Genomic DNA, 24,539 nt, shown 5'->3' with positions numbered 1-24,539 from the left:
ACCTGGCAGTTAAGCCTGATGACGAATAGAAATCTACTGGTCACCCATCTAGGCTGTGTGAGTGTTCTATTAAACACAATGTCTCAGACACACTCATCCAGTGATCACAACCATGTGAGACAAAACAGCACAACTGCAAAAGATTGCCTCAGCACAAGCAGGAAGCACGTCACTGTGGATACCCACCAATTGCCATTAATGTCAAACATTCTTCTCTTCTGGCTAACAGATACCATTTGCTTCTTTATCAGTTACAACTTTAGTCTTATTTTAAATATTCTTCTCTCCGTATAGGCGGGATTTATTGAGATGTCAGATCAAGGACTTATTCTCATTCTGTGACAATACAGAAAGCGGAGTGAAGCCTACTTATTGAATTTACCTCCAATTACCCAATCTAAACCTAAATCTTATTAAATTTTTTTTTCTGATCCTCTTTTTGGACATACCCTGTGGTGCCCCTGATATTGCTGTGTGCTGTGTCCTTCATTACAGTAAGGAATGAACTCAATCTATTTCCACAATAGGTATTTACCTAGTGATTTTCTGCTGGAGTTATTTACTATAAATATAAATGCGGGCACGTGTGTGTATGTGTGTGAGAGAGAGAGAGAGAGATCCATTTTCAGGTGTGTTTTCATGAAATTCGAAACATGACAGATTCTGTAACATTAACAAGCATCAGGAAACTTTTCTTCTGACAAATACAGACCTAGGGATAATCATTGCAATACAGAGGAACATTCTTCTTTTTAAAGTTTTATGTAGCTTAGATTAAGCTTTCCTTTATTGATTTTCAATCCTCTATGTGATTGATTCATTGGTGGATATTAATGTCAAGTCTATACTTTTGCCAAAAATTTATTTTTTAAAGATTTATTCATTTTATTACAGCCAGATATACACAGAGGAGGAGAGACAGAGAGGAAGATCTTCCATCCGATCATTCACTCCCCAAGTGAGCCGAAACGGGCCGATGCGCCCTGATCCGAAGCTGGGAACCAGGAACCTCTTCCGGGTCTCCCACGTGGGTACAGGGTCCCAATGCATTGGGCCGTCCTTAACTGCTTTCCCAGGCCACAAGCAGGGAGCTGGATGGGAAGTGGAGCTGCCAGGGTTAGAACCGGCGCCCATATGGGATCCTGGGGCTTTCAAGGTGAGGACTTAAGCCGCTAGGCCACGCCGCCGGGCCCTGCCAAAAATTTATAAAAAAAAAAATTCATGTGTCATTTGTGAATGAAAATGATGTGTTTTTTTTAAGTGTGTGTATATTTGGAAGAGTAACAAAGACAGAGTAAGTCAGAGAGGAGAAAGAAAGATTTCCCTTCTGTTGGTTCATTCCTCAAATTGCTGTTAACAGCCTGGTCTGTGGGCCAGGCTGGAAACAAGACTTAAGAACTCCTTGGTTTCCCATATTGGTGACAAATGCCGAAGTACTTGAGATATATTTTGCTATTATCTTAGGAGTATTATCAGGAAGCTATTCAGAACTGAAGTAACTGGAACAAGAACCAGGATTCCCATAGAGTATGCTGGTGTGCAAGTGATGACCTGACTCCCTGTGCTACAATGTCAACCCTCAAAGATGTAATTTGTGACTTGGTGTTATATTCGGTTTCTGTGTGATATAAATATACTTAATTAATACGGATGAAAGCAGAGCCAGTAATTGGAAATACCTAAGATCAAATCATGCAATTTTGTCATATTTAAACTTTTGCTTTAATAAGGCAAAATTGTATAGATCAAATTGAAACAAAGTTAACAGCCAAATGAACTTATTGGCTCAATCTAGAAACTGAATTATTTCTAGGAATGTCTTTAAGAAGTACAGTGGTGTCATAATGTCTTCATTTCTCCTTGTAGGTCTCTATTCCTCTCCAATCTGTTGTCTGAAACAGTTTTCAGCAACCATATAATTGTCTTTCTTCTAATGGTACAATCTTCTCAAATGTCTGTGTTTAATAAAAGAAAAATTCCCTAAGGTAAATGGTTAATGCTGGCAAGTATTAGTAAAAATTATCTTTTTTGTCAGAATATGACAGTGCAGCATGGGGCAATCTTAGGAATGTTGCAAATTCATTCTGTGAGGTACAAAAGTGCAATAAATGATTATCTGAGTACATTTATTTGTACTAACGCATCCAATAAAAATGCCTAAAATAAATTAATATGTTTTAAAACTACCATAGATATTCCGTGATCCTAAGTGAAATCTGAATTTTAAATGACATAGCAAAGATTTCCCCTGATGAATTATATATTTTTCATATTATGTAATGTCAGATTAGCTTAGATTGTTGCAGTGTGTTGTTTATTACTTCTAGAAATTGAAGTCAAATGGAACATTGCATATTTTAAAAACAGTGAATATGTCTACTTACGATGGCCAATATGAGGAAGGTAATTCTACAAGAGATGGTACTTGAAAGGACGCAGGAGACTCCACAAGTCTGTCGCAATGTAAAGTGTTTTAATAAAGGTAACAGCATACAGCAGGGAAAAAAAACAGAAGCAATTATCGAAAGATCCGAACAATTCCAGGTGCAGGTGCCAGAAACTTTCTTAGTTGAAAAGGTTATGCTTTGTCTTCACATCGTCAACCACCAAGAATTGTGAAAAGAACCTTGCTCTCAGTGGAGCAAAAGTACATGTTTACTGAGAAGTCTTTTAAAGTTCACTGATTATGTTGCTAAAACTAGGCTTTTAGCTTGTTAAACCTGGTGCAAACTAGCTGTACATGTTCATTAAACAATGTAGAATACAGGTATTGTTGCCTCCAGAGAAAAGTCTGAAATTTAAACAGTGTTGTACTAATGACCAACTAGTAAATTCCATCTTTAGCTTCACCAAAAGTCAGACACCTGACATTCAGCTATGTCCTGAAGATAATGAATGCAAGCAGGTGTTAGTTTTTTTTTTTTTTAACAGAACAGCTCATACTAAGGAAACAGAACCATCAATTTCCAGATTATAGCCAATATATGGGAAATCCATATTCATCCTAAATTACTTTGAGAATGTAGTGAGCTTTTTGAAAGTCGGATTCTCTTTGACATGTATTGGCAAATGATTGTTTAGTTTAAATATACAAGCACCCATTTGTAAAAACTTGCTAACCAAAGGGAATCTAACTCAAAGGGAGTCTCTAAAAAAACTATAAACACATATCACAATATGTTTAATGTGATAATTCATTAGTCTATTAATCTATTACCAATCATATCTTATTGGTAGAGCCTGAGTTATAAATTAATTTTCGTTTTTTAAGTAACTTGAATTTTTCATATATTATTACAACAAAGTGTTTATATGTGTGTATATTATATAAACAATGTATGTATTATTATGATAATTGTGCAGAAATGGAACATCAAATATTGGGAAAGAGATGCAGAAACAAAAAAGGGGAGTGAATTCACAGCCAAATTGATTTTGCTAAGGATTAATAAATTCAAAGAGGGTGGCCATCAGCCTGCATATAGTTGGAGTGAACGCCTGGCAGAGGCCTAGTGTTTCAGCAGGCTGGATTGGGCTTTACACACACACACACACACACACACACACACACACACACATGCACACTTATCCTTAGCACTTTGAGGAAGTTCAGGTATGGGGCAGGGAAATTCTAAGAAATAGAGGGTGAGTGGGCTTATAATGGCTTTCTCAGAAGCCTTTTGCACTTGGTAGACTTTATTCCTTGGAGGCAAGGGAATTTGAAAAACTGCAGCCTGTGAGGTAAGGGGGAAGTACAATGAAGTAGTTGGGCTAGTCTATTGGAATGCAGGAGTAATTTCTTAATGAAGGATTTACAGGTTACAATATTTGTGACCTTGTTCCTTCATGTATAGGATAAACTCATACATATTTTGTGTATGTATGTATGCCATCTATCTATATATTAACAAATACATTAAATATAACATGTGTATGTTTCATTGTAATGTATATGTGTCTGTGTATACAGGAGTATACAGGAATGTATGTTTATATGTACAATAATAATTAGTTGACAAATCATATATATAATAATGGTTGACTTCTAGTATCTGTTATGGAACTCTTGTTCAACTTTTTATTATTTGTTATGGCATCATATTTATACATACATTTACCTTGAGATATAAGTTTGCATGTTTACATATATTAAGCATCTAACAAACATGATTTTTGGTCAGTACATGACAACATGTTACAAACTTCTGGAAACACAAGCAGACCCATATGCAAGGTGGTGTAATATTTGTGCTTCTCAGCTTTACCCGAACTTAGCGAAGTCGTGGTTTTGTATGGAAAGCTAGAACTCTGCGTGTCACCATCTTGTCATCACTTCCTAATACCTTACACTTAAAATGTTCTCACATGTATATATTTGATACACACACACACACACACACGGTCACAAAAAGAGGCCAGGCCTTTGACTCTATGGTCCTTAGTTCATGAATGTTTGTTGCTTACTGGATTTTATTGGTAATTCAGAAAGATAGATTTCATTCTACCTATACATTTCATCTATATTTCACCTATATATTTGCATTTCCAGTGACCACATTTATTGATTGACATCAAATATGTTATCTTTTTTTCTCAAAGCCATCTGCTATAAGCAAATAATGGTAATTTCAAACGACACATTAAAGGACTATCAGATATCCAGACTTTCAAACAAAGCTTTCTCCTTCCAAACCTGGCATTTATGACTTGCATTTCAAGAACCTAACACTAAATTATGGCTTCATACAATAGAGGATGTTTGAGATGCTATTGCCTGTTATAATCATTTGGTAATCAACTATTTCGGAAGATAATCTTGGATCTTAATTCATAAGAAGAAAATAAAAATAAATACTAAGTTTTATAAGGGAAAATTCTGTAGAAAACCAGGCATGTGTGTATTCATGCTTTCTTTTGAAAAGATCAAAGCAGCACACATACTTAGTTGTCTCCTTATATCTTTATGGATTTATATATTTACACATTTCTAAGGGATGGAGGGGGAGCAAAGCAGACAGAAAAGAAGAGGGGGAGAAAAGAAATTGTTGACAGTGAAAATCCACAGTAACTTACAATTCAAACTAGAAAAATTCCATTTAAATTGGCTCCATATTTATTTGAAATAAATGACATTCTCTTCTAAAAGCAATCAGCTTTATTGCTTGGACAATGCAGTCTAACTTCCTTGGACAGATACAGTGTGGAATTAAAATTTATTAAAATGTTTGATAAAAGGGAATGCAGTCTCTGATGCTATGAAGGAAATGTGTACTTCCTCTGTAGCTGCCTTTCCTTCTTCATATGCAAAAGGCTCTTTGAGTTACTCAAGCATACATCTATTCTCCACACGTATTTTAAGATAAGTGTGTGTCAACTTCAAGCTGCAGAATATTTTTATCAGTGAAATTTTCTTCCTTCAAATACACATCACCATTATGAATTCTTACTTTTTGACTTCTAAATACCTATTCAAATATTTTCTACATGTAAAAATATGGAATTCTGTTAATATTGAACTAATTCTCACATTATCAAAATTATTATCTCATTGTAGGCCATATAATACATATATATCCATTTGTAAGTTGTTTTTATCTCCTATTCATCTCCGTGGCACATTGGTATATTACAACACTTGTCAGTTATACACATACATACATGAACCAATATTACAGAGTATGTCAGCTACAAACATACACACATTATGTTAACATACAAGTAAATGAATCTGAAAAGAATACAATTTGTTCCTTAAAAGTTTGAGGAATTTGATATGGTATGGAAGAAAGTTAAGACAGCCCAAATCTCTTAATTACAGGTATCAGGAGAAAGTCACTCAGTAGCAGACAAAAACCACAATTATTTTCAAGATTTTTTTTTATTCCTCTCTCATTTGATTTTTGTCTCCTGCTTTTAGCTATGAAGGAATAGCATGTTAAAACTAGTCACTACTTGGAGCCCAGAGCAGTAGCCTAGCAGCTAAAGTCCTCACTTCATACCCACCCAGGATCCCATATGGGTGCCGGTTCTATCCCAGCAGACCTGCTCTCCATTCAGCTCTCTGTTTGTGGCCTGGGATAGCAGTCAGGGATGGCCCAAAGCCTTGGGACCCTGCACCCACAAGGGAGACCTGGAGGAGCTCCTGGCTCCTGGCTTCGGGTTGGCGCAGCACCGGCCATTCTGGTCACATGGGGAGTGAATCATTGGATAGAAGATTTTCCTCTTTGTTTCTCCACTTCTCTGTGTATCTGACTTTCCAATAAGAATAAATAAATCTTTTAAAAGCTAATCACTACCACCACTACCTGAGAAAGTAATAACAGCTAATATATTTCAGCATATGCTTAGTAGCAGACACTATCCCTCACCTTTACATATGTCATCCTATTTACTCCTCATATCAACCCTAGGAAATACTATAATAATATCAATTATAATATAAATAGTATTTTAATTTCATCCACTTGGACTATGAGGCCACTGAGACTTCAAGAAGTTTATTATATTTATTAATGTTTCATTGCTAATAAATGGTAGGGCTGGCACTAGAACACAGTTTCTTCCACAGTTTGGTCTCTTAACCACTGTGCTAGCTTATAATTTTACCACTTACATTAAAAACGGAGGACACAAGGTCAAAGAGATAAAGTAAATATGTCAGACCCACAAAAGCCCAAGTTTATGATATAGGTCTTGTGACTCATTCTCATCATCATCTCATTTACAAATTCTTCTTACCAGTTTCATTGACATAATTATACATTTCACATAATGTTTCTTCACAGAAAGAATGCTATGATGCTCATTTTATTTTATCTTATACTAGAAACCAGGATTATTTCTTCTTCTTGATGGTTGTTATTTTACCAGTAGCTAAAGTAGAGCCTGAATGCTATGCTAAAACATGGAGACACATGTGAATGTGTCTCATTACCTCAAGGAACCTATGTAGTGACTATCTGTGTGACACTTGAAAAAATTAAGGATATTTACCACTTCAGTCTTCAATTACTAAAGGATATATCACCCACTGATTTATTTAACAAATTAAATGCCTGTCTAAAGGCACACATTGCTCTAGTATCAGAGATATAGAAGTGAACAGGAAAGGGAAAAATCCCAAACATAATGTAATATGCTTGCTTTTTCAAATGTGAGAATTACTAACACATAAATAAATAAATGATCTATTCTCCAGGAGGCTTATGATCTATAAAGAAGAGTTAGATAAGCTAGAGCACAGAGAATGACTTACATAGGCAAAACACGTTTTGGGTTTGATAGATCAGGCTTAACTACTAAGCAGAGACTCACAGGTATGATTATATAACCACTGTGAAAAACAGACAAAAGATCATTCATGATTTAAGAACTAAAATTAAAACTGGTAGGATTTAGTTTGGCTCTTTTGTGAAATGGCAAGAAGCCTTGTGTAACTGGAATTAGAGTCAGCAGGCTTGAATATCTTAGGAGATCAAATTTTGAAAGGTTAGCAACAACTGTATCTAGAATCATCTCAAAGGCCATATGGATTTGAGTTTTTTTTTTAAAAAGATTTATTCATTTTATTACAGCCAGATATACACAGAGGAGGAGAGACAGAGAGGAAGATCTTCCATCCGATCATTCACTCCCCAAGTGAGCCGAAACGGGCCGATGCGCCCTGATCCGAAGCTGGGAACCAGGAACCTCTTCCGGGTCTCCCACGCGGGTGCAGGGTCCCAATGCATTGGGCCGTCCTTAACTGCTTTCCCAGGCCACAAGCAGGGAGCTGGATGGGAAGTGGAGCTGCCGGGATTAGAACCGGCGCCCATATGGGATCCCAGGGCTTTCAAGGTGAGGACTTAGGCCGCTAGGCCACGCCGCTGGGCCCTGGATTTGAGTTTTTAAAGAGTGCAAATGGTAATGCTAATTTTCTATGACTGCTATAAAAACTTATGTACAAATTGGTGAGTGTAAACAATGCAAATTCATTCTTTTAAAGGTCTGGGTAGCAAGAATCCAACATCAATGTAGCTGTGCTAATAGGGTATACTACTTCTGATGGTGTTAACAAGAGGAATTACATGCTTGCCTTTTCAAGTTCCTAGAGCCTTCCATCTTTCTCCACCTTCAGAGCCAGAAATGTCAGATCCCATCTATCTCACACTATTGTCTCTCTGGTTTTCTCTTCCTCTTTCCCCTCCCATTTTTAAGGACACCATGATTACACTGGGCTGATGTAGGTAATTCAGAATACTATTCATCATCTTCATAAAAAGTGATTAGAAGCCTTAATTCCATATGTTATTTAACTTCCTTTTACCTCTAAGTGTATATTTACGGGTACCTGAAGTTACAGCATGTATATTTTGCCAGGTCGTTATTCACCTTACTATAGGAAGCCAAGGGAGAGACATTTTAGAAATGAAGCATTGTCAACTTCAGATTTTGAAAAGATCATAGTAAGTCCTCTGCATGAAGAAATATAATGATGAAAAGATTACATTATTTTCGTAAACAGATTTGGTTTCAATAAGAGAAAGGAATGTATACAAAGTAATATGCATGCTTTATTATAAGTCTAATTGTAGAGTTTAGAAAAAAGAAAATCAAAGACAACTAAGACCACCCAAGAAGCCAGTTAATTTATTTATTAATAGGCCTGAAAAAGTGGTGTCATTCATTTACATCAAATTAGGGGAGCAGTTTGGATATTAAGAGTATCTGTGTAAGGTAAGGGTTAAAGGCTACAGTATTTTGATGTGACATATTTGAAATGCCTGATACATATGAGTTGACTAAGCAATTTGCTTTGCTTTGTTTTAAAGAGTTATTTTTATTGGAAAGACATATACACAGAAAAGAGAGACAGAAAGATATTCCATCTTCTGGTTCACTTTCCAAATGTCCACATACTTCTCCTACATGGATGCAGGGTCCCAAGAACTTAGTCCATCCACTGCTGCTTTCGCATGCCAACCAGTGAACTGCATGGGAAGTGGAGCAACTAGGCACACTGGAACCTATTTGGGATGCCAACATTTGTAGGTGGAAGATCAGTCAATTGAGACATCTCACAGTCCCCTGGTCTTAAGTACTAGTCTGGAGTTCTAAAAATTGAGATTTGGATTATTGTTGTGAATTGGATCATTGTGCTTTGGTAGACCGTACAAATGATTACAATTTTTCATTTCTCCCTAAATTCCTACCCATACAGATCCTCCCATCATGTGCTACTTTTTTTTCCCACTGCCTTTTAAATCTCTGATGACTATTTATTTGGCTTGGCCAAGGGAATGGGGCAGAGTCGATAAAGTTCCTGTTCTGAGCAGAGGATTGGAAAGGTCTTTCATGTTCCTGCTTGCCCTCTTGAAAATATTCCACCGTAACAGAAGGCCCATACAAGCCTTAAAAATAATCCGAGATCACATGTAGAGATAAAAATAAAATTCCCAATAAACATGTAGCTGACTCCACAGCCAAGACACCTCTTCAACCCTCAGTTGACTGCAGAAATGAAACAAGGCCAACCTAAAACAAAGTCCTTCCAGCTGAGTACAGTTTATACTGTCAAAGCACAGACATAAATAGTTCCTGTTTTGGTGAACTCATACTGATTGTTGCTTAGCAGGAAGCATTATGTAACTGAAGGTGGTTTATATATTGTATTTAAAGTCATGGATCTGGATAATATGATCGAGGGAATAAATGCAGAACAAGAGAATATAAAAGAAATCAGTAAGACTAAAGAATGATATTTAGCACCCAGTTCGATAGGAGGTAAACAACGAATTTGAGTATATAGGTCAACAGGATCCAAGTGCAGTATTTCTTTTTGGAATTAGAGGAGTGAAAAAGGTTCTAGTCCAAGATGTTAAAAGCTTGGAAGTGGCCATTACATCCCTATTGGATGTTAGTAAAACATTGAAGACACTAAAAAGTAGCAGTATCACTTAACTCTGTAACAGACGTCAAGTCACAGGCAAATTCTTGTCACCACAGTAGTAGAGATCAACCAGCAAATACAAATTATTATAGTTTAGTGCAACACCACATAATGAACTCTTCACAGGAACCAGGGTTAGAATAGAAAGAGAACTGTAATGTGTTCATTTTTGGAGGCTTGATGTGGACAACAGAATCAAATGATATGTGGACACAAACTTATGTTTTACCTTCAGGAATGTGAAGTCTCCGAAGTGAATACAAAAGAAACATCACCCAAACTTCTGAAAGGTGAATCATTCTGATGAGGATTCTATTGTTATTAAGAAAGTCGGCCTTGTACAAAACCATTGTCTAACCCGAAGGGGCTTTGTCAAAGTCTAACTGGCCTGAGGAAAGGGAAACATTCAGTTGCAGCCTCTTGAAACTTAGTTGACTGACCTAAGGTGACATGTGAGACAAGAAAACATTGTGAAATTCAACATATACAGATAGAGCCTTAATAAAACACTGAAACCTAATCATAGGAATACAGAATGCCCCACTCCCCACACAGCTTAGTACTGTGCTACTAAAGGATATTTGTAGTAGTTCCTTTTACCCAGTATATCACATCCTTTGGGGAAAACAAGATATTGTTCGAGGCATGAAACAGTCTTAAGAGAGCAAACATTGGAATCAAACACAGATATGACAAAGATGTTGAAATGGTCACAATGGGAATCTAAAACAACTGTGGTTAATATTCCTTAGAAGCCAATGAATAAAGTATACAGAATGAAGGAACAAAATGTAATGTAAGAACGCAGAAATTTAGGGACTACATTTGTGACACACTGAGTTAAGCTGTTACCGACAGCACTGACATCCCATATGGGTACTGGTTTGCATCCAGCTGCTGCTTAACTTTAGCTCGAACTTCATGCTAATGAACCTGGAAAAGCAGCAAAGGACCATACAAGTTCTTAGGCCCCTGAGAGACCAGAATGAAACTCCTGGCTCTTGGCTTCAGCCTGGCACAGCCATGACCTTTTGCAAGTGAACTAGCTGGTGGAAAATCTCTCTGCCTCTCCCTCTTATTGTAACTCCGTCTTTTAAATAAATTCTAAAGAAGATAGGCAGTGATTATGCTAGAATTCAAAACCCTAACAGTAATAAGAATTAATAAGGATAGGCTTATTAGCATGAACAACAACTAGGGAAACTATCTCTGAGATTGACTTCAACCACGAATAGCCAGAGTAGAAACTTCTTAAAGGGTAAAAAGAAGTAAAAAAAAATAGTAATTATTATTGAAAATTTCCTCCAGCTAATGTTATATACTAAGCCACAAACCCAGAAAGCTCAATAATAAATATTAAGCAGTGAATGCCATGAACCCTACAATTCAGCATATAGTTCATATAGTATGCAAGCAACAGATTATTACAGAAAAATGAAAAATCCTGAATGAAACCAGATGCAAAGATATTTCACCTACAGAAAAGCAAAGATGATGATTATATTCTTTCAAAAACGATGTAATACTTAAAAAACAAGATTGATTTATTTTACTTGTAAATCAGATCTACAAAGAGAGTGGGAGACACAGGGAGAGATCTTCTATCCATTGCTTTTCTTCCCAAATGGCAGCTGGGCCCATCCAAATCCTGAAAGCCAGGAGCTTCTTCTGAGTTTCCCACATGGATGCAGGGGCCCAAGACCTTGGGCTATTCTCCACTGCTTTTCCAGGCCATTAACAGGGAGCTAGATTGAAAGTCAAGCAGCGAAGACTACAACCAGCACCCATGTGGGATTCCGGCAACTTAAGCAAATGATTAGCCTGATATACCATTGTGCCCTTGCCCAATTACACATAACTCTTAGCATATGATCCAGCGATTATGTTCCTCAGTCTTTACCAAAGAATAGAAAAACAGTACATGTATGTTTATTTATGATCGTCAAAATTTAGAAGCAGTCAAACTGTCTTTCAATGGATGAATAGATAATTAAACCATGTTACTTCCAGACAATAGAATAATCCTTGTCGTTAAAAGAAATGTGCTGTCAAATCATGACAAGTAATGGGGAAATCACTTAAATGTGTGTTGCTAAGTGAAAGACACAAGTCTTACTAGGCTGTATTCGAGAAAAAGCTAAAGTATGGAAACTACAAAGTGCAGTTATTGCCAGAAAAACTAATGATTAGGCAAAGCATAGTATATTTATTCTGCATGACACAATCACAGTGGATGTATCTCATGATAAGTTAGTCTGAACACACACAAGGAAGGTGCTCCCCAGTGTACACTGTGGACTCTGACTCCAGGTGATAATCATGTCTTAATGTAGGCTTATCTTTAGCAGTAATGGACCACTGTGGTAGAAGATGCTGATATAGAGTATACATACGGTAATTCCTGTAGCTTCCCTTAACTTTTCAATGAATTTATAACTACCCTAAAATTAAAGTCTAATAATAAAATAATTATGGCAGGAGTACCTACATCACATACTTTAACACATAGTAATAAAAACATGAAGACTTGCCTTTGGGCATGGGCATTGTAACGTAGCATGTTAAATTGCTACTTATGACAACACACCACATTGAAGCAATGGTAGAGTCTTGGATGCTTTATTTCCTTCTTTTTTAATTTTTATTTTTAATGACTACAGTTCCATAGATTCAGGGATTTCCTGTTCTACCCTCCAAATTTCTGAATGCCCCCCCCTTTTCACTGTATTATTAAAAGAGTGTAGCCCTTTTTGGCTGTTCTACTTCTCATCAAGCCCTGTGCTGATGTCCCTGGGAAAGCAGTAGATGGTCCAAGTGCTTGGGCCCCTGCCACCAAAGTAGGAGACCCAGATGGAGTTCCTAGCTCCTGGTTTTAGCCTGGACCATCCTTGTCTATTGCAACCATTTTAGTAGTGAATGAGCAGGTAAAATAGTCTCTTTTCCTCCTTCCCTCCTTCCCTCTTTCTGTCTCTCTCTCTCTTTGCTTTGCCTTTCAAATAGATAGGTAAGTAGATAAAGCTTTACTTCTGGCTTGGTGATGTTGAGGTTACTACAAATCCTTCCAAAACAATTGTCAATGATTTGGGGAATGATTTCATGATAGGCTGGAGGTAAACAAATTAGATAGTACATTCAAGCCTTTTGATCTATTTCAGTTAAATGTTAAATGAAAATTGAGAAGCAGATGCTAGAAATTTATCATTCAAGTGGATTACTTAATTATTATTAGGTTTTAATAGGATTTGTCATAGCATATTCAAATGCTAATGAAATGGATTCCATAAAGAGTAATACAGTCACAATGTAGAATACACCAGTGGTAACTGATGAAATGGGGTATTTGAATGGGTAGGAATTGATGGGTTCAAGTGCATTAAAGGAGGAATTGCCCTCAGCAAGGAGCAAAGACAAGTCATACATTCTAAATGAGAGTCTGAGGGAGGAATACCTGGAGCAAACAGCATACCTGGGCAAGAACTATACATAGAATACCGCAAGGAAATCTGTTCTCTTCTGACACTGCTTTCCCAAACAGAATGATAGCTGAGGATAATAATTGAGATTAATGGGAAAAGAATATGTATGGAAGGTGAAAAGAGAAGTAAATTACTAAGAATCAAAGGTTCAAAGGAAGAATGTTTGGACATTATCAGTAATTGTGAATGACTAGAATATGCATTAACAGTGGCAGGTGCTGATCTTCTTTGTGAAACCCAGTAAATTAGATACAAGTTTGTTTTTGTTTTGTTTTGTTTTGTTTTGTTTTGTTTTGTTTTGTTTTGCTATATAACAGCTGTAACTCCTCATCCAGGGGCTAGTGTTGTGGCACTGCATGTTAAGCCACCATTTGCTTTGCTGGTATACCATATCAGAGCACTGGTTCAAGTCCCGGATGCTCTGCTTTCCATCCAGCTGCCTACAGATACTCCAGGGAAAGCAATAGGAGTTGGCCCAAATACATGGACCCAAATCACCAAAGCTGGAGACCCGATATAGTTCCTAACTCCTAGCTTCAGCCTGCACAAGTATTGGTCCTTGGGATTTTTAAGGTGTGAACTATCAGATGAAAATTTTTCTTTCTCTCATCTTTCAAACATATCTCTCATCTTTCAAACACATAAGTTTTTTTTAAACACCCATTGAGAATTGTAAAAATTAGCAAAGGAAAACAAAGGTTATTTTGTTCTGTTTATTATAATTACATATTTATCTACCATTTCCTGGGGACACTCAAAGACAGGAAAGTAAGAAAGTTCAGTAACGAAAAAAGTAATATTTTAGGCGTGCTTTGATTAGAGATCCCTAGCTTAAGAAAGCTAAAGGCAAGGTAAGCTAAAAGCGGGGCATCTCATGTGATTGGTTTGGAGAGAATACTTGGATCTCTAAGATACGGTCTGCCTTTGAAGCAGGGAACAAAAAAAAAAAAAGGAGGAAAGTTGGCAGTGGTTAACCAAGTCCTCATATTTCTGGGCTGTTTGGTGCAAAAGTTGCTATTTCTCTAACTAGATTAATAACTGCAGAGATTACAGACCAGAGACTCAGTTATATATTATCTAAGCACTGTTTTTATGTTTATATTCTTAGCCTCCGCATTTCTGGGCATTGTCTTGTTTCCAAGTGTTAAGTCAGAGAATGCTAGAGATGTGTATATTCATGACAGAGGTATTGCACAGGTCTTTTTGTGCTCAACCATATTGAATGATGTTCTTGACATTTTTGTTGTAACAATGCAAGCAGCTGTTTAAAATAATTTAAGACTCAATTTATACTGGAACAAGCTAGCATGATAGTCACTGTGAGAAAACAACACAAAGGACTTTAATAATTTTGTGGAAGATGGAATTAAGAGATGTGTTCATTTTCATGTAAAAATTGAAATGCAGGCATTGCTCTTTCATAATATGTAACTTCCATGGATTTACAAGGATCTCTGGAAATCATTGTAAGACGACTTGGTACAGGGATCCCTAACAGTCTATTTCAGGCCAAGATAAATATCCCATATGACAATAAGATCCACCATAAGAAAGGGAGTTTCTCTTGAGGGTGATTTATACAGTCTTCCAGACTTATCTCAGTGACACATGTACAAGTAATATCAGCAATCATAGATGCCAAAATGTTTAGCCAACAAGAGATCTAGAACAACTGAGTTTTCCATTCCTACTCATAACAAGGTGACAAAATGCTTTAAAACTGAATTTGGTGATGGTTGTACAACTCAAAATATTTTTAAAAAAACACTATTGACTGTTGTATTTTAGATGGGTGATCTGTGTTCTGATTGCCTGGCTTCATTGCTACACAAGCTGAGATTTTGCTTGCTCTACTGGCAGTGCTTTTTTTTTTTTTGGTGGGGGGGGGATGGCTGAGTTCTATTATAATCTGTATTCTAGAAATTATGCATTTGGAAATTTAGTTTCCAGTGATTTACTGTTCATCATACTTCCCATGTTTTCCTTTCCACTAAATCTCCATAGCAATCTATCACAAGAAATGTATGGTTATGCATCTCTATTTCACATTTAAGAGATTCAGAAAAAGCTCAATAGTTATCACCTAAGGGCACAAAATAAATGTAATGAATTAGTTGAAACTCAAACAATGTGTTTCTGACACTGGTGCCCACTATGCTATAGTAAATTTCTCCCCATTGTCAAAATTCCAAAAAACCATAGGAAATATCTTTTATGTTGCCATTTATAGTGTTAGTGGGTATTACAGGATATGAGCAGAAGTACAGCAAGGAAAAAAGGGGGCCATTTTCAAGGGAAAGGGGACAACAGATTATCAATGTTATATACGACAGAAAATGTTCCTGATCATAAATTTGATGAAATAAGTCCAATAGGAAACATGTCTTGGCATATAAGGATGAGAAAGGGCTGTGTACTCCCTCTCCTATTTCTTTTCTGAAAATACAATTTATACAATATTCTTTCTAATTCATTCCAACATTATTTCCAAATGCTGGCAAAAGGAAAATGTATCTTAAATCCATTTCAAAATAGGATAAACAAACTCAATGTCGCTTGTAAATCTTGGGATGAGAGGAATACACTTTCTTGGGAAGAGATAATCACAAAATATTTTCAGAAGTGTGTTATGTTTCATGAGAGATGAAATTATGTTCTTATAAACAAGTAGTGACAATATTTAGGAGAACATTACTTCTTTCTGTGCATATATTAATATAGTAGCTTTAATTTCTTCCTAAATTCTCTACACAACAGAGACCCCAAATAAAGGTCTTCAGGAAACACCAGCAATTGCAGTAAATCCTGAAAAGCACGCCCATTTTCATGCTACAAGGAATTGTGGTTATTGTGTGCTAAGCTAGAAACTTCAGACTGATTTAAAACCATTGAAGTTCAAATATTTTAAATACTGTGTGAGCCAAAAGAGAAACTTGTGACACACACTCATCTCCCTAGATCCCAGTTTGCTGACTGCCTCAGATACCAACATATAATCTTTAAATCTGCTTTAATACCATATATTCACCTGTACCTTCTACTCACAGAAGTTTCTACATCTTTAAAATTTAAAAGCATGTTTTCTTTCATGGGAAGCACAAGGGAAATTGGAAGAGAAATGAGTTATTTATTGCTGAACAAGTCTATCTCAACTATAATCTAAGTCTCCAAACTGCGGACATACAGTTCTAATTTCTCCTTTGAAAAACAGACTGAGAACTGTAAAGTAGCTAGTCTTTCATGGCACACATTTCTCTGAATCTTTAGTCTTCAGATAATTTTAAAGCGATTTCTTCGGCTAGGGATAATCCAACATATCTTTCTCGATATTTGTTGTGAATGCATTGGATTTGGAAATACAATGTAACAGTGATTCAATTTTACTACTTTGTTGTGCTTCAAAGCAGATGAGTATGAAAAAATGTTTTAACACAACATTTCAGCTGGGATAAATCCACTGTATTTCTGTGAGGCAAGCTGTTTAGTGTCATTCTCATTTTCCTCTAAGTTTGTCTCATGTTCATTAAATAATTTACTCAAAAAGTACCTGTTTTGTATTGGGCTTTCTAGCAATACGTGAAACAGTCTTTTTGCCTTGGAAGAATGCTTTTCAATAATATTTAGACAAAAATATATTGTCCTGAAGGAAGGAATGAAAGGAGGTTTGAACATTTAGGTAGTTTTTCAATAAAACTACTATTTATGAAGATTCTGTCGATGTAATAAAGGCAATAAGACCAACTTAGACTGAACCATGAAGGTTGCCCAAGCATTCCCACAATAAAACTTTTAGTTAACTGTAGCTTGATCCAGAACTTGAAAAGGATCACTAGATTTGATTTCCTTCAATTCTATAATTTTCTGGTTTTTTCTAATTTATTCATTTTAGGCTCAATAAAATGCAAGATAATTTCAAATATTTTCTAAATTGATGCATATTAAAATCATTACATAAAATTGGCTGTGAAAGCTCCAACATCAAAATAATATACCAACTCTGAAGCTCAAAAAGGCCACTGGTTTCATAACGTTTATTTGTGGTTCCAGGTTTCCACAATTAATTTATTTATTGATTTTAACCGGGATACATATAGAACAGTTTGGAAATTGTTAACCTGTGATCTCATAAAGAAATATTTTGTGAACTAAAGTCCAATGCTTTTTTATCATTTCCCTTTCAGTCTTAACTCATTTCTAGTCATTCAAGTCAGCATTCTCCCCCCATAATCCCTTCAGTGAAGTTATTTCGTACATTTTTAATACAGCTGAATTCACATGTCATGATCTGCATGCCATTGTGTCATCCTCTGACATCCTGGCTGACTCTTTTATTCGCCACCCCCTATTTTTTCGCATGCATACTAAGTTAATTTCTTGTGATGTATGCTTCTATGAATTTTGGCAACCTCATATTAAAAGCTAAGATTTAGAAAGGTAACTTAAATTGCACAAGGTCAATTGGAATGTAATTGCATTATGATTTAAGGCTAAGGCTTTGGTTTTCATAAATTTAACCGTCTTGATCCAACTAAGTATTAAATGCACATTTGTTGTGCTGACCCTAGGTATTCTAATGTGGCATATGAAAAATTTATTAATAAGAATATGTAATACTCACCAGACACAATATTCTATGCACTACAGCAAAACACATGCATCACTTAATCTTTGTTATTTCCTGTGAACAAGCCTGTGCATTAAACACTCTTATTAGTCTCACTTATAGATAAAGAAATACAAGTGTACAGAGGTTAAGTAAGTTGAAATTCCAATATAATGAATAAATAAATGCTCTAAAGTTGAAATTTATGTTTTCTCCATATCTCATTTTTATCACCGTAAATGGTAACAGTAGAAAGCCATAAAAACAAAATCATATGTACATTTTTCCAAACGAAGCCAAAGGAGTGAAAAAGATTGATATACATTATGCTGCTGAGAGATTAAATTATTTGATAAAAACATGAGAAAAAATGAGAGCGCAATAATTCTTAACTAGGCATGATTTCTGATGAAAAGAATACATAGCTTATTAGAAAACACTCAAAATGAAAAAAAAAATATTCACACAGGGTTCTCTTTTTCTCACTAAATAGGCACTCTGCTAGTAGATAGCATCTGGTATATTTTTTGTTACTGGCTTATAGAAATAAACAATTAAGTTCTATGTGATTCCTTATCTATGTCTCTTACTTATTAACATAGTCTTGCAACATGGCTCTTACAGCTCAAATACATTCTACAACACAAAACTACATCCAAAATAGGCAAAATAAATGAGATGGGGAATCAGTATTAGTTATATAAAAAAGGTGAAAACTTTTCAAAAATATTTGACCACTGTACCTAAAAAACTGGAAAGTTCCACAACTTATATGGACATGTCACATCTATAAATAGCATCGTATTTCCTTTCTTTAAAAATAGTGATTGACCTAATTTGACTATACAAAATATAGTATGCATATTTTTGACACATAGCCTCAAATTGATAGCCAAACATGTGAAAGGAAAAGTGAACATTTTGACACATAGCCTCAAATTGATAGCCAAACATGTGAAAGGAAAAGTGAACATCATAGGTGGAGATGCAGTAAAAACACATGTGGAAACTGCTTTAAAAGATTTGTATTATTATTTTTTTAATTTGTTAGACTGACATAGAGACAAAGCTAAAGAGAGACAGATAGGGAAACACACACACACGGGCACAAATAGAGTGAGTGATATCACTTCCAGTGGATCACTCCCTAAGTACCAGCAACAGTTACGGCTGGAGCAAATTGAAGGTGAAAATCGGCAACTCCATTCTGGGTCTTCCTGAGAGGGGTAGGCACGTATGTCTATGTTCTGACTTTTATATTATACGCATTTTGAAAGATTTAGTTGTTTATCTCCCATTCAAGTACTAACCAGGACCAACCCTGCTTAGCTTCCGAGATAAGACAAGATTGAGCGCGTTCAGGGTAGTATGGCCATAGACTTAGTCGTTTATCTGAAAGGCAGAGTTATACAGAGTGGAGGGAAAGACAGAAGTGAGTGAGTGAGTGTGTGAGTGATACAGCGTAATTGTCCATCGACTGGTTCATTCCCCAAATGGCCACAACTATCAGGAATAAGCCAGGGCTGATGTTGGACCTGGGTGCAGTAAGAAAGAGAGCTCTTAAACCTGTTGATCCACTCCCCAGGTGGAAGTGAGGAGCCTAGAACTCCATCTTGGTCTCCCTCATGGTTTCAGGGGCCCAAGTATTTGGACCATCTTTTGCTGCTTACACATGAGCATTAGCAGGAAGATAAATCACAAGTCTACCAGTTGGGAATTTAACCAATGACCTCATGGAATGTTGAGATTGCAGATGGCAGCTTAACCACTGTGGTACAACATCAATCCCAGATTCGGTATTCTCGATTATTAAATAAAGTGTCTAATGGATCAAAAGTATGTAATTTAAATATATATTTATTTATTTGAGGATCAGGGTTACAGAGATAGAGAAAAAAGAAGTGACAGAGAGTTTCACTCTCAAAATGGTCACAGTGGCTGGAGCTGAACCAGTCTGAAGCCCAGAGCCAGGAGCTTCTTCCACATCTCCCACATGAGTGCAAGGACCCAAGCATTTGAACCATCCTCCACTACTTTCCCACATGCAACAGCAGGTAGCTGGACCAGAATTGGAGCAGCATGGACTCAAATGACCATCCATATGGGATGCTAGTGTTTCAGATTGGAGTGTTATCGCCTAAACCTCAGTGCCAGATCCAGTCAAAAGTCTTTAATAGGGGCCTATGTTGTGAATCAGAGCTATTGTGTTGTAATTGAAATATTTCTTCAGTTCTACAACTCCCACAATTAGATCTCAAGTCTGCTGCTCAAATAGGTATGGTTTCTATTAATGTCGATAAAGATGTGTTTGGTAGCTACCAACCAAGAACTCTGAACTTAGCCATTAAGTGTTTGTTACAAACTTATCATCTCATTTTTCTTCAAAAGGTTGCCAACAACTTTGTAGGTACTGCCCATCATTTCATATTTCAAGAACCTATATTGCTGATTTGCACTTGCCAAATTTCTCTTCCACTGAACATTTCCCAAGCCATTACCAGTGGACTTTTAGTAACTGAGATACCACCTTATGTCAAGAACAATCCATGTTCCACCCAGTTTGCTTGTGGTAAATGGGTAAGACTCTTTGAGGACAAGCTTTCAGTATACACCACTCTCTAACATTTGTGATAATCTGGGTCTTCAGAAAAACATGCAGAAAGAAGTGATTTAAAAAAAATGAAAGCTGAGGCTCATTAGTAGTCTTACACCATTCAGGTGTCTCTAGAAACCATTCCCTTTACTTCACCTTGTTTAAAAGGTTCATCTATGTAGTGTGTCAATACTTTGTCTTTACATCGAATAATCCATTGGGTAAATATACCATATATTCGGGCCCGGTGTGGTGGCCTAGCAGCTGAAGTCCTCGCCTTGAATGCACCGGGATTTCGTATGGATACTGGTTCTATTCCCGGCAGCTCCACTTCTCATCCAGCTCCCTATTTATGGCCTGGGAAAGCAGTCGAGGATGACCCAATGCCATGGGACCCTGTGCCCACGTGGGAGATTTGGAGGAAGTTCCTGGCTCCTAGCTTTGGACAGGCGCAGCACCAGCTGTTGCGGTCACTTGGGGAGTGAATCATTGGATGCAAGATCTTCCCCTCTGCCTCTCCTCCTCTCTGTATATCTGACTTTGCACAAAAATAAATAAATCTTTAAGAAGTATATAGACATATATGATATATTCTTCTGTTTTTAGACATTTGGTTTGTTTCCCATCACATTCATTTCCTTAAAAAAATATTAATTATAGGAAAATAGAATTAAAAATTTTTGATACTTTTACTAAACATATTAATTCTTTACTATGATAATTCAGTTTTAATTAATTTACAACTTCTAACACAATTTATAAATAAATAATGTATTCTACATTGTAAAATCAGCGAAGTGTTTGTTCAGTCTGCTTGGGTGAATTGTAATCTTTTTAATTAGAGGCCCTAGAATGTTATCTGAGCAGTTTGAAAAAAATAACGAACAAATAATTTGTACTTAATACTTTATTTGCTCTTTTCTTGATAGCCCCCTAAAAACTCTAAAAAAAGCATGAACTTCTCAGTGTTGACTGAAAGTCAGGCTCAGTTTGATCTATGCATTGTTACTGAAGACAATTCTTTATCTGCTTATGATAGCTTGATCATAAGTAGCAATCCTTCTTTGATTTTGTTTTTTTTTTCTGTCAAGTATAATGCTATTACAAAGAGGATTTGAAAAATTTCCCCCTTTCAAATAATTCATTGTTTATGCATAGAGTTGCCACTGATACTTGTGTTTTTGCTTTGTACTATCTTAGCCCCATATAATTTGTTTTAAAAGCTAAAGAGTAATTGTGTACATACTGCATTTTTAAAAATTTATTCATTTGCTGATAGATGCTGATGTTGATTAGAATGTATGAAAACAAATTGCATTCATACTGAACATGCACAGAATTTCCTCCTGGTGTTAGTATTCCTGTAACAATACAGGTAACAAAAATCTAAAAAGTGTCTATGCTGCATTAAGAATGCTATGGGGCCCGGCGCCGTGGCCTAGTGGCTAAAGTCCTTGCCTTGAACGCGCCAGGATCCCATATGGGCGCCGGTTCTAATCCCGGCAGCTCCACTTCCCATACAGCTTCTTGCCTTTGTCCTGGGAAAGCAGTCGAGGACGGCCCAAGCCTTCTGTTCCTGCACCTACGTGGGAGACCCAGAGGAAGTTCCTGGCTCCTTCCTTCGGATAGGCGCAGCACCGGCCATTGTGGTCACTTGGGGAGTGAATCATTGGATGCAAGATCTTCCTCTCCATCTCTCCTCCTCTGTATATATTTGATTTTGCAATAAAAATATATAAATCTTTAAAATAAAAAGAATGCCATGTAATCCAGAGATGATTTAAAGAGTATGAGAAGATCTGGATAGATTATTTGAAAATATTACAGCATTTAATATAAGGGACTTGGCCAATCACAAATTTTGTTAGCCACATAAAAATCCTAGCTTTAATTCCCCATGGGTATAAAAATATGGCTATAAACTCAAAAGACATGAAAGGCATATCAAGCATATATGAAAACTATTATTTATTCCCATCAGGGGTTATGATTGGCAATAATAGTGTTATATTCAATAAGTATTATTCATAATACTTATAATACTCATGGAGACACCACTAGGCTTACTCTGCTGCCTGGGCACAAGCCCCAGGTCCCTGCACACTTTTGCCAGCTCCATCCCCAAGGCCATACAAAAGCCTGCACCCCTAATACACCAGCTACCTGCTGCCCTCCCTCACAGGCACAGAATTGTGGAGGGCTGCTTCCCATGTGAGTACAGAATTAAAAATAAAATTGAAAAGAGATTTAAAATACTAATTAGGAATATACTTTTTAAGAATCAGAACAATCTATCCTTTGAAATCTACAAATAATTGTTGGAATAAGTTACAGAAGGCATGAATTAATTGGAAAGACACCCCATACTCACATGTTAAAAGGGTTAATATTATTAGGATGACAATACACCCTAAAGTAATTTGCAAATTCAGCAAAGGCCCTATTATAATTCTAGTTGGATGGTTTTGCAGAAATAGCTTCTTATCTTCTAAGTTACTACATCATGAAATTCATATGGAAATGCAAGAAAAATGAAATTACCAAAGCAATCTTGAAAAGCAAATACAAAGTAGAAGATACCCACTTCCTGATAAAAGAAAAAAAACTTCAATGCAACTAAAGTACAGATAATGTGATGAATATGGGCATATGGGCATACAGATAAATAAAGTGGCATAAAGACATCAGAAAGGAACTCTAACCTTTATTATTGATTGATTCACATCAGATTACAAAGTGAATTCACTAGGAAATGGAATCGTCTTTGCAAAAAGTGATACTGGGATGATTAGCTTTATACAAACAAAAGTAGAATTGGATATCTAACACTTAGTACAGGCAAAAATAAACTCAAAATGGAACATTGACTTAAATGTAAAAGCTAAAATTTCAAAAAAAAATTAGATTTATTTTTATTGAAAAGTTAGATATACAGAGAGGAGGAGATGCAGAGAGGAAGATCTTAAGTCTAATGATTTACTCCCCAAGCTGTCACAATGACTGGAGCTGAGCCAATCAGAAGCCAGGAGCCAGGGGTCTCCTCCGGATCTCTCACGTGGGTGCAGGGTCTCAAAGCTTTGGACCATCCTTGACTGCTTTCCCAGGCCACAAGCAGGGAGCTGGATGGGAAACAGAGCTGCCGGGATTAGAACCTGTGCTGATATGGGATCCTGACGTGTGCAAGGCAAGGACTATAACTGCTAGGTTACTGCATTGGGCTCAAAATTCTTACAGAAGAAAATATGGTATTCTATCCTTGTTTAGAATAGAATTTTGGTTTTTTAGGTAAAAAAGAAAAACAAAACAAACTTCCCATTATGAAACATTTAAAACTATTAAAATATTTGTCATTTAATGGACATCATCAAGTGATATAAAAGCCAATACACAAAACAGTAGAAAACCTTAGCTATATATATATATATCGCTACATATATAGTACATATATATGGTATTTAAAAAGTATAAATTGCCTTTATTACTTGAAAATAAGGTGAAAAGCCAATTTAAAAACCTGTCTCAATATATATTATCAAAAAATGTGCTAAAAATGAAATCTTGAAATAATGAGAGGTTAAGAAAATATAAATGAAAGCACAAAGAATGTGATAATATTTTATGTGGAGCAGCATGGCTATAATAAGACAAAGATGAACAATTGGAATGTTAATACACTGTTGATGTTGGAATTACTTGACATAAAAATTTGGGATGAATACCTACTGTCAACGTACAATCCAGTATAGTAACATAAATGTCTGCCAAAAAAAGACTAAAGCAAGTTTCGACAGGAGACTTCACAGAAGGGTTCAGTGAAATGGCTTAGTGACTAAATCCTTGCGTTGCACATGCCAGGATCCCATATGCGCTCCGGTTTGAGTTCCCTGCTTGTGGCCTGGGAAAGCAGTAAAGGGTAGCCCAAAGCCTTGGGACCCTGCA

This window comes from Ochotona princeps, chromosome X (genome assembly GCF_030435755.1).
Source record: "Ochotona princeps isolate mOchPri1 chromosome X, mOchPri1.hap1, whole genome shotgun sequence".
Classification (NCBI taxonomy): Eukaryota; Metazoa; Chordata; class Mammalia; order Lagomorpha; family Ochotonidae; genus Ochotona; species Ochotona princeps.
The sequence above is the reverse complement of the archived record's forward strand: the minus strand, read 5'-3'. Positions refer to the sequence as shown.